General features: G+C 29.3%; 1 long non-coding RNA gene across 1 annotated transcript; it reads left to right on the forward strand.

The window, feature by feature from the left end:
• Positions 1-8,101: 8,101 nt before the first annotated feature.
• On the forward strand, positions 8,102-9,506 carry LOC108465813 (uncharacterized). The gene is made up of 2 exons (XR_008272939.1): positions 8,102-8,552; positions 9,050-9,506. It is a non-coding gene; the product is annotated as an uncharacterized LOC108465813 (long non-coding RNA).
• Positions 9,507-12,516: the final 3,010 nt, after the last annotated feature.

The raw sequence follows: 12,516 nt of genomic DNA on the forward strand, positions 1-12,516 counted from the left end.
CAAGATAATGTTTGAGGAGCACTAATTAGGGCCCCTATCTTTTTATTTTTCCTTTTCAGAATGAGGCCTAAAAGTGATAATAAAAAAAATAAATCGTCCCCACACTTAAAAATGGGAAAAAGAAAGAACTGGGGGCCAGACAAAGATATTTGCCATTTGATAATTTCAAAAAGGTTGATCAAAAATTCAATGAAATTATTTGTGTTTAATTATTGAAGTTCACACCTAAATTAATCATTTGTTTTCCTTTTTTTCCCTCACTTGCCAAGTGTATTTCATCCACTTCCATAATTATTAAGTGAAAACGAAACTTCACCATTACCCCATTATCTATGTAATTATTTCCAGTTTATCACAGATTTAATTAAAACTCAAAAAATATAATGACTAAAACTGATTAAATTAAAGTATTTTACGCATGAAATGGGACTAATAAAAGTTTAATCTGTCAAGTTAAATTCTTTTATTAGTCCCATTTCATACGTAAATTGTAGAGTTCATTCATGTTCTCTCATTTGATCATTTTTCGTCTCTATACTTTTAAAATTTTAAAATTCAATCCTAACTCAAATGACATGACTTCTTTTTGTGAGTATTATGTAAAAATAGTAAGCTAACATAACATTACACATATAATAATATATTTGTTATATAAAAATTTAAAATAGTAGAATTTAATAACTAAAATTTAAGTCAAAATTTTAAATTTTAAAATAAAACACATAAACTAAATTTATAAATTACATATACAAAATTTAACTTCTAACTTCAACAATTGTGAAAAGACAATAGTATTAATCACTCAAAACAATTATATTTGAAATAATTAAAATAGAGATGAACCATGATCATATCAGCCATGATTTCTTAGAAAAGTGCAAATTAAATATTTTCTAAATTAAAGCTAATCAACCCCATGGCCAGCGTTATATCCTCTTCGTCTCATTTTCATTCAATTGAATATACCCTGGTTTTGAGTCTTTGCATCACAAGGCTAATCGAGTAATATCATTATTATATATTCCTAAAGGATTTGTTTGGATGGAGAATCTATCTATTTATGATTAATGTAAAAATAATAATGAAAATTAAATTAAATATTATAGTATGAGTAAAAAAAAAATATAATCGCACTGAAAAAATTTATAATTTAATTCAATTTTATCCTCCATTTAAATGGGGATTCTGTTGTACACTCGAGTAGTGCACCAACAATTTTAATTTTTATTGATGCTTTTAACTTATACCAATATTTCTAATCCATTTCAATATAAAAACTCTAAAAAAAAAAAACATTAAAATTTTAAGTAAAAATTAGATATTTGAGTGTGCAAAGTGCAGTTCGAGCACAGGGGAGATTTTTCCATTTTAATGGTTTTGGTCCATTTTATCATAAACCATGACTAAAGATAGTAAAAATTAAAGTAAAATAAACTTACTCTACTTTTTAGTATAAAATACATTTAGCTTTTATGAATTCAAAAAAAGCACATTTACACCATTAGGTTTGAAGGAAATCCATAACCTCCCATGAGATTCATTTACCAAGTAAATTTAAAATAAAATAAAATAACAATCATACACTTATTATTTACCTATATATTTTCAATCTAATTTATTCAATTTTCTATTTTAAATTACAAAATAATGAAAATTTAATTACATATTAAAATACGAAAAGATAAATATATTTAACTTCAATTAATATTAAATATCTTAAAGTTATATCTAATAACCTTGAGATGAACTCATTAATTTATTTTTTTGTAAAATTAATTTTCATGATTTAGAAGGTTGGAGTGAAAAATAAATTCATAAACATAAAATAAAAACTCATCTAAAATTAATATTATAAGTAAATTTAAATATTCAATATTCAATATTTATTTACATAAAATTTTATTAAAAGAAATACAAATAAAAGAGAAAGAAGAGAAGACAATAAAAACATAATCATCATTGGAAATGATTTTTTACACCTTAATTTAATGGAAAGCTCAGGGCCTAGGAATTTTAAGATCACAAGTCACACTATGTCATCATGTATGAGTTAGTCCATATTTATTCCGGCTTATGTCCCATCATATGTAGACCCTGTATAGATTTATTTTGATATAGACTTGAATATATTTTGATTATAGTTTAATTGTGTTTTATGATTATTAATTTTAATTATAATTATTTGGATATATTTTTTTGTAATTGCATTTGCACATGTAACTTCTATAAAAAAACTTTATATGTTAATTGAAAATTAACATAATTACGCATATAAACATGGTATAATTCAAAACATTTTCTGTAACACCCCTAATCCCTTTCCGTTGTCGGATTAGGGTCACGGGCATTACGACTAATCAGAATATTTAATTACATTGCAACCAGTTGTACAAAGCTAACTAATATCGTCATAACATATAAGGGCAGATCATGCCAATCTAAGATTTGCATAGTAGTGCCTTACAGGGAGCAATATATGGTAATCTAATATTTCTATAATAATGTCTTATACAATAAAATAACTAATCATGCTATGCAATGCTAAACTCGGTCTTCCACTGTCTACACTCTTATTACTATTTATCCCTTCTTGAATGCTAAAAGTTGGATACATACAAGACTATTCCAATTAATAGCATCAGAGTATTGGTCCATACTCCGACTATGATTATCTTTTTAAATTATCTTCAAAGATGTTAGTAGGATGCACTTAATATAAGTTTGCTAATTCATTCCAATTCAGGGTAAAAATTACTCTTACAGCCCCTATTTCGAGTCTATAGGACCCTAAAAATAGTTTAAAAATAGGCAGGGACTAATTCGAAACAATTCTAGAAGTTTAAGGTTATTTTTGAAATTTCCTAAAAATAGGGGACACACAGCCGTGTGGAATGCCCCAAGCCGTGTGACTTTCGAAGTTGGGACACACGACCGTGTCCCAACCCGTGTCCTTGCCCATGTAACTCACTGACTTGAGACACACGCCCATGTTTCAGCTCGTGTAACTCACTGATTTAGGTCACACACCTATGTGTGTTACTTGTGTGTGACACACGGCCATGTGCACCTAAAAGTGTCTTAAAACTCAAGTTTACAATTTCCTACTTGTTTGGACACTAAGCAACTCATTTACCAATCGTTTAACCTACTCAAAACACGATTAAACATGCCGAAAATATACCAAATTCATCACCTAATATGCCTAACCAATGTACCCTCATTGGTACCCTATTTTATATGTTCAAATACATCAACAACACATCAAACATTCAAGACTTTCATTCATATCACATTTACCATAACTTAGCTATTTAAGCTACCAAACTTTAAACTATCACATACCAAAATATAAACTAGGCTAACATACCAACATAGCCTCAACCACAACCATATACGCATTTAACCATCATTTCACTAGCAACCAAGATAAAAACACCTTAATAAAAATATCAACAAAAGACTCCCTAGGTACATGCCATTACAAAATAAAATATCACCACACTTGAGCTCGGGATTTGTGATTTGATGCTAAGTCGGGGATAAGTTGAACAGTACCTAGTCTGCACATGGAAAACAAAACCGCATGCTGAGTAAAACTCAGTGGTATTTTTATAATCCGAATAATATAAACTTGATATGAGAAATTAAAATGCAATATGCAACAAATAAGCTATGTTCATGTGTTTCAATTCACTAATATAATAAACTATTTTCACATGTTCAAACATATATTAATGGCATTTCATATATCATTTGCATATTACAACTCATGCAATGGCATGATTCATTTCTTTGTTCAATACTTGAATTCTTTTCAAGTTCCACATCCCATGAACTATTTGAGATTGGATAAATTTTACCCGCATGTAACCACTTAATGATTTCTTTTTTTACCACAACCTTCATGATGGGGTTCAGTCTTTATTGTCCATCAATCGTCCCTTTCTTGCCATCTTCCAAGATGATTTTGTGCATACTTATAGACGAACTAATACCACGAATATCAACTATGGTTAATCCTATAGCCTTCTTGAATTGTTTCAATAATAGAATGAGTTTCTCTTCTTTCTTTTTGGTCAACTTCGCTAAAACAATCACAAGAAAAGTAGAAGTGTTACCTAAATAAACATATTTTAAATGTGAGGGAAGTACCTTCAATTCTAATTTAGGTGGCTCCTCAATTGACACTTTTGGCTGGACATAATTTCTACTTTCTAACTCCAAAATTTCAAAATGGGATTGCAAATTAAATCCCCTTTGATTAGCTTCTAGCAAAGCTAAGTATTCCTCCCTCTCTTTATCACTTGGAGAGTCTGATGTCAAAATTTGCTCTAACGATTAAGTGAAGTAACAATATATACCAACATTAAAACAATTTAATCACAATAACCTTACAAGTTATGCAAGACTAATGTACCGTTTAATACTGTCGCTAATTTAACCCTCAGCTACCTTAGAAGATTAAACATGCACTGATTAAGTACTGTGTCAATTAATTAAAATTCCAACACAATTAATAATTAATTCATTAGTTACCTTACAATTGTAATGCAAGAATAACTTAATCATGGTTTTACTTAATCAAACAATTTACCAAGAACTATAACAATACAAACATAATTTTAATAACTTAAATGAACAAAATGCAATCAACCTAACACGAATAAAATTTAAGCCATGTTAATTAAATTTAGAATAACAGCAAAACAAATATTCATAGACATGCTCATAACAAAAACAATAAAAATTAAAGGATAGGAAACTAGAATCAAATCTGGTTTTTCTCCAAAGCTTGACTAGTTTGCTCCGCTCCTCCTTCTCCGCTTGTTCTTGTTGAACTGAGGCTTTTACAAGCACTTGAATGTTGCTGCCAATAGTGGTTGAAGGGCTCTTTTCCAAGAGGGGAAATCTGCAAAGGAATGGAAGGGAAAAATGGAAAGTAAAGGAAGGTTTGGAAGAGAGAAAGTGAGAAAGAAGTGAAGAATGGAAAGTGTGAAAGGTGTATTTGAAATGAGCAGCCAATGGGGCATTTATAGGTTGGATAGGCTGCTAAAAATAGAAAAAAATCAGCAGCCATTAACATGTGGCAAGTTTGAAGCTTTCAAACTTGCTAAATTTAGCTAGGGCCAAATCTTTAAAAGTACAAAAAGTGGAGGGGTTTGAATGCAATTTCAAGAAAAATTTAACGGCTGATTTGCAAGCCAAATAATCAGGTAATTTGAGCTGATTGGTTCAACATGTTGGACGGTTCTGGACAACCCATTTGCTCAGTTGGATCGGGATTCTCAGTTCAGCACAACTGGGCCCCTTTCATAATTTAATTAATAATAATTATTTAACCCAAAATAAATTGGATTAAAATTAAAATTAATTATATTATGAATTAATATTCATAATTTGGATCGTCTTAGGCTGAAAAATTAATTCGCCTCAATGCTTCAAAAATCGCTCCCCAGTTTTGTGTTTCTAATAGTGTCTACCGAGTCAATTTTCACCCTTGGTGCGAATCTGTCGAAAATAAATCAAATTTTATCAAAATTAATTATATAATTAATTAAAATTTAATATGCTAATAATTTAAGTGCAATTAAATTATTTTATAATTATTATATATTTTTCGACAAGAATTACACCGAAACTGCATGAATTTGAGTTAAAAAGGGTATGAAAAAATCTATATATTTTAGTGTTTCCAACCTCCTTATGAACATCACTTTGGATTTCAGATCTGATGAACCATTCTGTAAGCACTTAGCTAGTGATGGTTCTACATCAACTATGGCGGACTCTTAATGGCAAATACTTATTACAAAAACCTTAAAGGAAATACCCTTTCCTTTCACATATGTCCCGTTTAAAATGCTTCTACTGGTTTCTTTTATCTTCGCATTTTGGTGGATCCTCTATTTAGCACGCTTACCTGCGTTTCCAAATACGCCATAATCATCTTTTCAAACTACTCGAACAAATTGGTTAATAAAATTATTCATGAATTATATTAATATATTTTGCATATTATCCACAATGATTTTTACATACAAAGCAAAATGGAAGAAAATATTTATCCATTGGTTGTCTAATATTTAACTAATACTAAGCGGTATTACGTGGTTAGATCATAATATGGAAAGACAACTTATATTAGTAGACGAACCTAAGTATGTCCTAGTCTAATCGAAAATGAGCAAACCAATTGAAAGACTAATATGTCGTCTATCAAGTCCAATTGTGGAGATGCTTTCTCTTAAACATCAGAGAGGATGACTCCCAAAAGATAGAGATATAGATGTGACTGGCTAGACTAGCAGTATATCGGACAAGAACCAAGTTGAATGGATGATGAACTATGTATTTATTCACTTGTGACGTTCATAGTGTGGCATATCTTAATCCTGAATGGATGATGAACTATGTATGCGTGACTCGTTTACTTTTATATAAGTAAAAGCCTGAGTTTGAATAGATAAGGAATTGAAAGCTGGTGCATGGGTATATGACTTCTGCAATATGTAGCATCATTCACAATAATGGAATTCATAGCCCAAGACATAGGTAAATGATATCTTCTCATTGGCATTACATGATAGATGAAAAATAAACGTGGTCACGAGTCGTTTGTCTTTATGATGAATGACTTAATTATTATATGATAGTAATTGACTTTTCATGAAGAAAGATATAATGATTACCATAAGATAAAATAAGATCATATTGGAGGAACAAATTTATCCCAAAGAGATTAAACATATCCTATAAGGGTAACATACTTATAACAAGATCATTGGACGAACACTGATCGAGTAACTTTCGAAATGATATGCCATTAAGGAGAGCTCAATAATGATACTATAGTGAAATGACTTCGTGACTAAATGAGTTTACAATTAATAGGTGAAAAATTGAAACTTAATTATAAATCATTTGAGCCCTAATTACATATATTCAATTAGTCCCTCTACTAGCTCGTTGAAACTAGAAATGAATTACATGATGAATCAAATAAACAAAAAATGGATAGAAATGATAAAGTTAGAGAAATGGATTATATTTGGAAATGAATGTGGTTTCTCATTTAGTATAGAAATGACTTGATAATTAATTTAAATTTTTAAAATTAGTATTTAATTAAATAATTGAAGTTTGAAAATAGAATTAAAATTAATTGGTCATTATGAAATTAGTTAAATGTAGAAATTAAATATATTTTATCATAGATTATTTTACGGTAAAGTTGTTATGATTTTAACAAAATTAAATTAGGTTGAGAAAATTATTTAATTGAAAATTTAATTTATTTAAATTGATTTAATAAATAAAATCTATTTTGAAAAATAGATTAACATGTACTGGGTTGGATTAATTATAAGTGTTGGTTGGGTTAAAAATCCAGAAAGCAAGTATAATTAGACCTAATACAAGAGAGGCCCGAATCTCTATCATAATACATAAGGGGAAGCACGCCCTATTAGCCCCTCTCTCTCCTAGTTCAACTAGAGATTGTTTTTCTATTGAATAGGCATTGAATGTATTCTACTAATACAACTAGGCTTTCACTTCCTCTCCCTATAAATAAATGGCTCAGATAGGACTAAAAACACAATAAGTTATATATAATTTTAAGATATTGTTATTCTTCCCGAAAAAAGTGACAATTTATTTCTAAGTATGAATTCTATTTTTTGGGAATAACAATTCTACCTATTTCTATAAGAGAGAGATTTACTTTTCTATTGAAAGTAAGAAAATTATTTTTGGGTCTGTGTTTAATTTGAAATTGTTCGAACCCATACTCGAAGCAATTCATGGTACGAAAATAACGAAGAAAGTCGTTAGGTTGAAAGCCGGGCACGTCTAGGATCCGTCTAACCTAAAATACAAGTACTATTTCCGAAAAAAATTTATTATTATAAATATCACAAACTGACACAATTTTTAAATTTTATTTTTCCGTTGTATAAAAAAACCGTTTTCAAATCTAATCTTTTCCAACACAAATTTGTGTTTTTGTTTTTTGATTTGCGTTTTAGCATGACCAAAATGGCATGAGTTCTTTTCACAAAGCTGTTTAATCAATCTTGCTCGACACTCTAGTAATAGGTCCATTGTTAATTGTCACATTACACCATACTTTCTTTACCACCGATTCACACCTACTATCTCTCACCCACATTGCTTCAAATTGAAATCTCTTCGGCTTAGTCCATCGTGGGTTGGAAGCCGTTAAGTTAATGATCAAAGGTAAATGGTTAGACCTGGAAACAACTAACAACATGTTTGGTTGGGTGTAATAGCATAGCCATTACAACCCAATTTTGTGGGCCCACCACAAACCATAGTTTGGTTCAATGAAATGCCTATTATGAGCCTATTATGTTATGTTTTTAAGCATGGAACAGGGGCATTCCTATTCCGTTTCATCCCCACTGAATAGTTGTTTCATTTCCATTTTACCCTCCCATTTTTCTCACCTCAAAAAAGCTCTCACTCAGCCCGATCTCAGTCCCGACCTCCCTTGCTTCCTTCGTCTCTGGCCAGTAGCAATCCTCCCTCAAGTAAATCTTTATCTCTTTCGTTATTCCTTTCGGTTTCCTTTCTGCCTCTTTTAGTAACCCTAAAAACAAGACTGGTTCAAAGTTTTGAAAATGGAAATGGCAAATCTGTGTTTTGCCAAAAGAGTTATCTCCGTCTTCATCTGAATCTCTAATCTGCCAAAATTTTCCCCAGATTTGTAGTTGATTCATCTACCTGTAATTATCTCTTCTCCCATTTTGATTTCCTTTTTTTTTTCTGATTTTTTCGTTAAATTAGTAGAAATAATAGGTTTCTTTTCACTGATGGCAGACCTTCTAAATTAACTATATTAAATTCTCAAGATCTTACCTTGTTATTAAACAAAATTAATTTAGTATATCCTGTATAGTTTTTAATTTATTACAACTATAAGTGCTCTTTTCATTCTGGGTGATACTTTCGAGCTCCCTGTTCCCTGTATATGTACTTTTTCCTAGTCCTTGTATTTGTTTTTTCATACACTTTTTTCTTTTGCTAGAAAACACAGCCTAGAGGAAGGGTTTGCAAATGCTGGGATTTTGACTCGTACCTGGTAGATGCCACCATTTAAAGGTAGTTCCATAAACAAACACATTTCTGTTGCTAATGGTTTCATTTCATCACATCATAGTTAATATTTTATATGTTCTTCTCCCTTATGAAGAGGGTGCACTTAATCTGAATGTTGATTCAAAACGTTTAGAACCAACTGAAACCCTCATAGCAGAGAGGAAAAAACAAGATACAAAAAAAAAATAGATTTATTATGTTCTATGTTGTGCAGGGGATTACATAAAGAGCTTCCATAATGTAAAGTTGACATAAAATATTGATTTCTGCTGACTGTTGGGTCTCAAAAAATCCATTAAAAGTTTGAACTCAAATAGGAAAGTTGTAGATTCTGAGTGATGTAATTATTTCATTAATTAGATTGGTTATTCATGGCTACCATATAATATGATTCATGTACCGAACCTGGGCTTTAGATTGAAGCCTTAAAGAGACGAATCTTAACATTTGTAACTCTTTCTTGTCTTTAGATTGAAGCCTTCTTTGTATAAAAAATTCCAAATTCTGAGACTGTTAAAGATATATATTTAATTCTAACCACAAGCCGGTACAACCTTTTTAATTATCCATAAAGTTAATCTAATCCATTATTTTCTTGGTCATGGCAAGTATTTTATTGGTTTTTGGAATTGAGTTGTATAAGGCATTTGTTTTTCAATTTTCTATCTATTCTGCTTATAGCTACTCTCTGGTGTTCATCTATTATGATAACATTTAAGAATAATGAATTATTATCCATTCTTCTTATAGCTTCTTTCTAGTGCTTATTCTTGTTGGCTTCTCTAGTTTAATCTCAGGTTTGAACTTAAACACCCCATCAATTTTTTTTTCTAATTTTTTGTACTTTTTTTAGTTGTAATTTGAACTTCTTGTGTTGTTTAAAAACAATGTGAAGTCAAATAGCCTGTTAGATTCAATTTCTTTGTTGATGAAGGGCATGGGATAAGGGTTTTCGTGTGATAAACCCGAGCTTTGGGAAGAAAATTATAATCAGTATTCGTCCCTTGCTACCCCCATTAATGTAGTCGTTTATGGAGTGGGGAGTTGGAGTAAAGGTCTTTTGGTGCCATAATTTTGAAAAAATCAATTGGTGTGAATTGTAGACCATGTGTATTTAATATTTGAATTAACTATACTTTAATAACAGCTGGTAATTAGGTAATGTGTTTTGCCCTTTTAATTACTTTTCTTCAGTATCGCTCTCCTTTGGATTGTAGATAGATACTAATGAATTCTTTGAACTTTGTCATTTAGTTTTTATGTACAAGAGTGCAGGTACTGAGTGTATTTTGAGCATACTATTACTTGATACCTTGCTTGCTTTGCTTGATTTGCCCTGGGGGAGGGTTAAAGAATTAGAATTACTAGCCTTTAATTTGTTGGCCAACCATGAATTTGAAACTACCTAACATGATATATTTATTTTTTGCTTTTCTGATATACTTGCCATCATATCTAGAGTTTGAGCATGAATGTAAGAGCATCCAACGCAAATGCTCATTTTCTTTAGTCTACATTCTTCTGTGCAATTGGAATGGGTGAGAATATTTCTTTTTAATCATTAAAAATCATGGTTGTGTTGGTAATGTTGTGGTAACTTTTTGTATATGTAATATTTGGATGGTATAATGTCATTATAATGTTATGATAGAATGTCATTATAGTGTTGTAACTTTTTGTTGTAAAATTTAACATATAGATTATGACATATAAGCTAATGAAATCATGTAACTTTTGTTAATATATGAACATTATGTTGGGATGTAAAATATAATTCTCAAGCTATTTATTACTTTTAATATTTTGCTTTTTATTTTAGAATAATTAAATTATTTATTTCACTAATGATATTTTAGCACATTAAATATGTATTGCAGTTTAAAAATATTAAAGTAGGTTATATATTATTTTTATAATATTATATATTATGATTTTTAATTCATATTATAATAATTATTAAATTATATATTATTTTATTAAATTGTATTTAATAATAATTATGTTAAAATATGATTAAATTATTTATTATTTTATTAAAATATATATTTTAAAATATATTTAATAAAAATGTTATTAAAGTTTAATAATAATAACAATAATTCTCTATCTAAAAATTCTATTAAGGGCACTTTGATCATTTAAAATTATTCTTTATGTTATTATAACATCTATTCTATTCAACCAAATACATGAATATTATTACAGTTCTATTTTATTTTATTCTGTTGAACTAAACAATTAAAATTACTCATTACAATTTTATTCAACTACAGCCTTTATTTTATTAGAGGAAACCAAACGTACTGTGACTTTGAGAGAATCTGTTACACCAACCCGTGTTAGCAAAGCTTTTATTAAGACGTAGTTCCATCTTGTGACTTCCTTCTTGATTATTGCACCGTGTATATTTATAACCATTAAAGCCCATATATATCGTGTAACCCACACTCGTTAATTTAAAAGCTCTCATTTGTGCTTCTGGTCTATGGAAACCTCCACCCCCTCTCATGGCCATACAGAATCACATCAAAGTTGAGCATTTTAAAAAAAATTGTGGGCTACATTTTACTAGAATAATTAAAGGTATTAACTATTTCAATTAATTAAGATATTATGTGAAAGAATTAAATTATATCAAATTAAGGGACACATACTAAATTTAAATCTAAACATAGTAAAGAGACTACAATCATAATTTAATCTTTAAAAATCTGTACTTAACACAATCATTAGTCAATTTATTTAATAAAAGAGTAATTATTTTGCACATAAATGAAGGAAAATTTTAACTCCACAACTGGATTAAGATTTTACTACATGACCTATTGATATTCTTATAAAAATATTTTTAATTAATTTAATTGAAATGAATGATTATATATTTTCCAAAAGTGAATTAGGGATAACGAACTAATATTTACTAAAATTAAAAATTATATATATTACAAGTAATAAGTATGTTTGAATGAAAATTATTCAAAATTATAAAAATTATATATGTATATTAATTACTTTTAGTTCACATCATTTATTTTTATAAAATTTTAAGGAAAAAAAAATTAAAAAGGTTTCCCAAGCGAATCTAGGGAAATGATACTAGTAGATGGTCCTGAAGGCCTTCCTCGTGACACGCGTCCAACCGCCTCTTATTCATTTTTTCTTTTTTTGCCATTAATTATATGGTAAATTTTCAATATTGGTCCCTCTTCTATATAAAAGGAAGGCCTACGCGTCCAACCCCTCTTATTCTTTTTTTTTTTTTTTTGCCATTACAGTTATAGTGGTAAAATTTCACTATCGGTCCCTCTATTATAATAACATTTGAGATTTAGTTTTATATTTTAATCTTACATAACTTGGCTCTCAAACTTTACAATAGTATTAGTCGAAATAATT

Source organism: Gossypium arboreum, chromosome 10 (genome assembly GCF_025698485.1).
Source record: "Gossypium arboreum isolate Shixiya-1 chromosome 10, ASM2569848v2, whole genome shotgun sequence".
In the NCBI taxonomy this organism is placed as follows: domain Eukaryota; kingdom Viridiplantae; phylum Streptophyta; class Magnoliopsida; order Malvales; family Malvaceae; genus Gossypium; species Gossypium arboreum.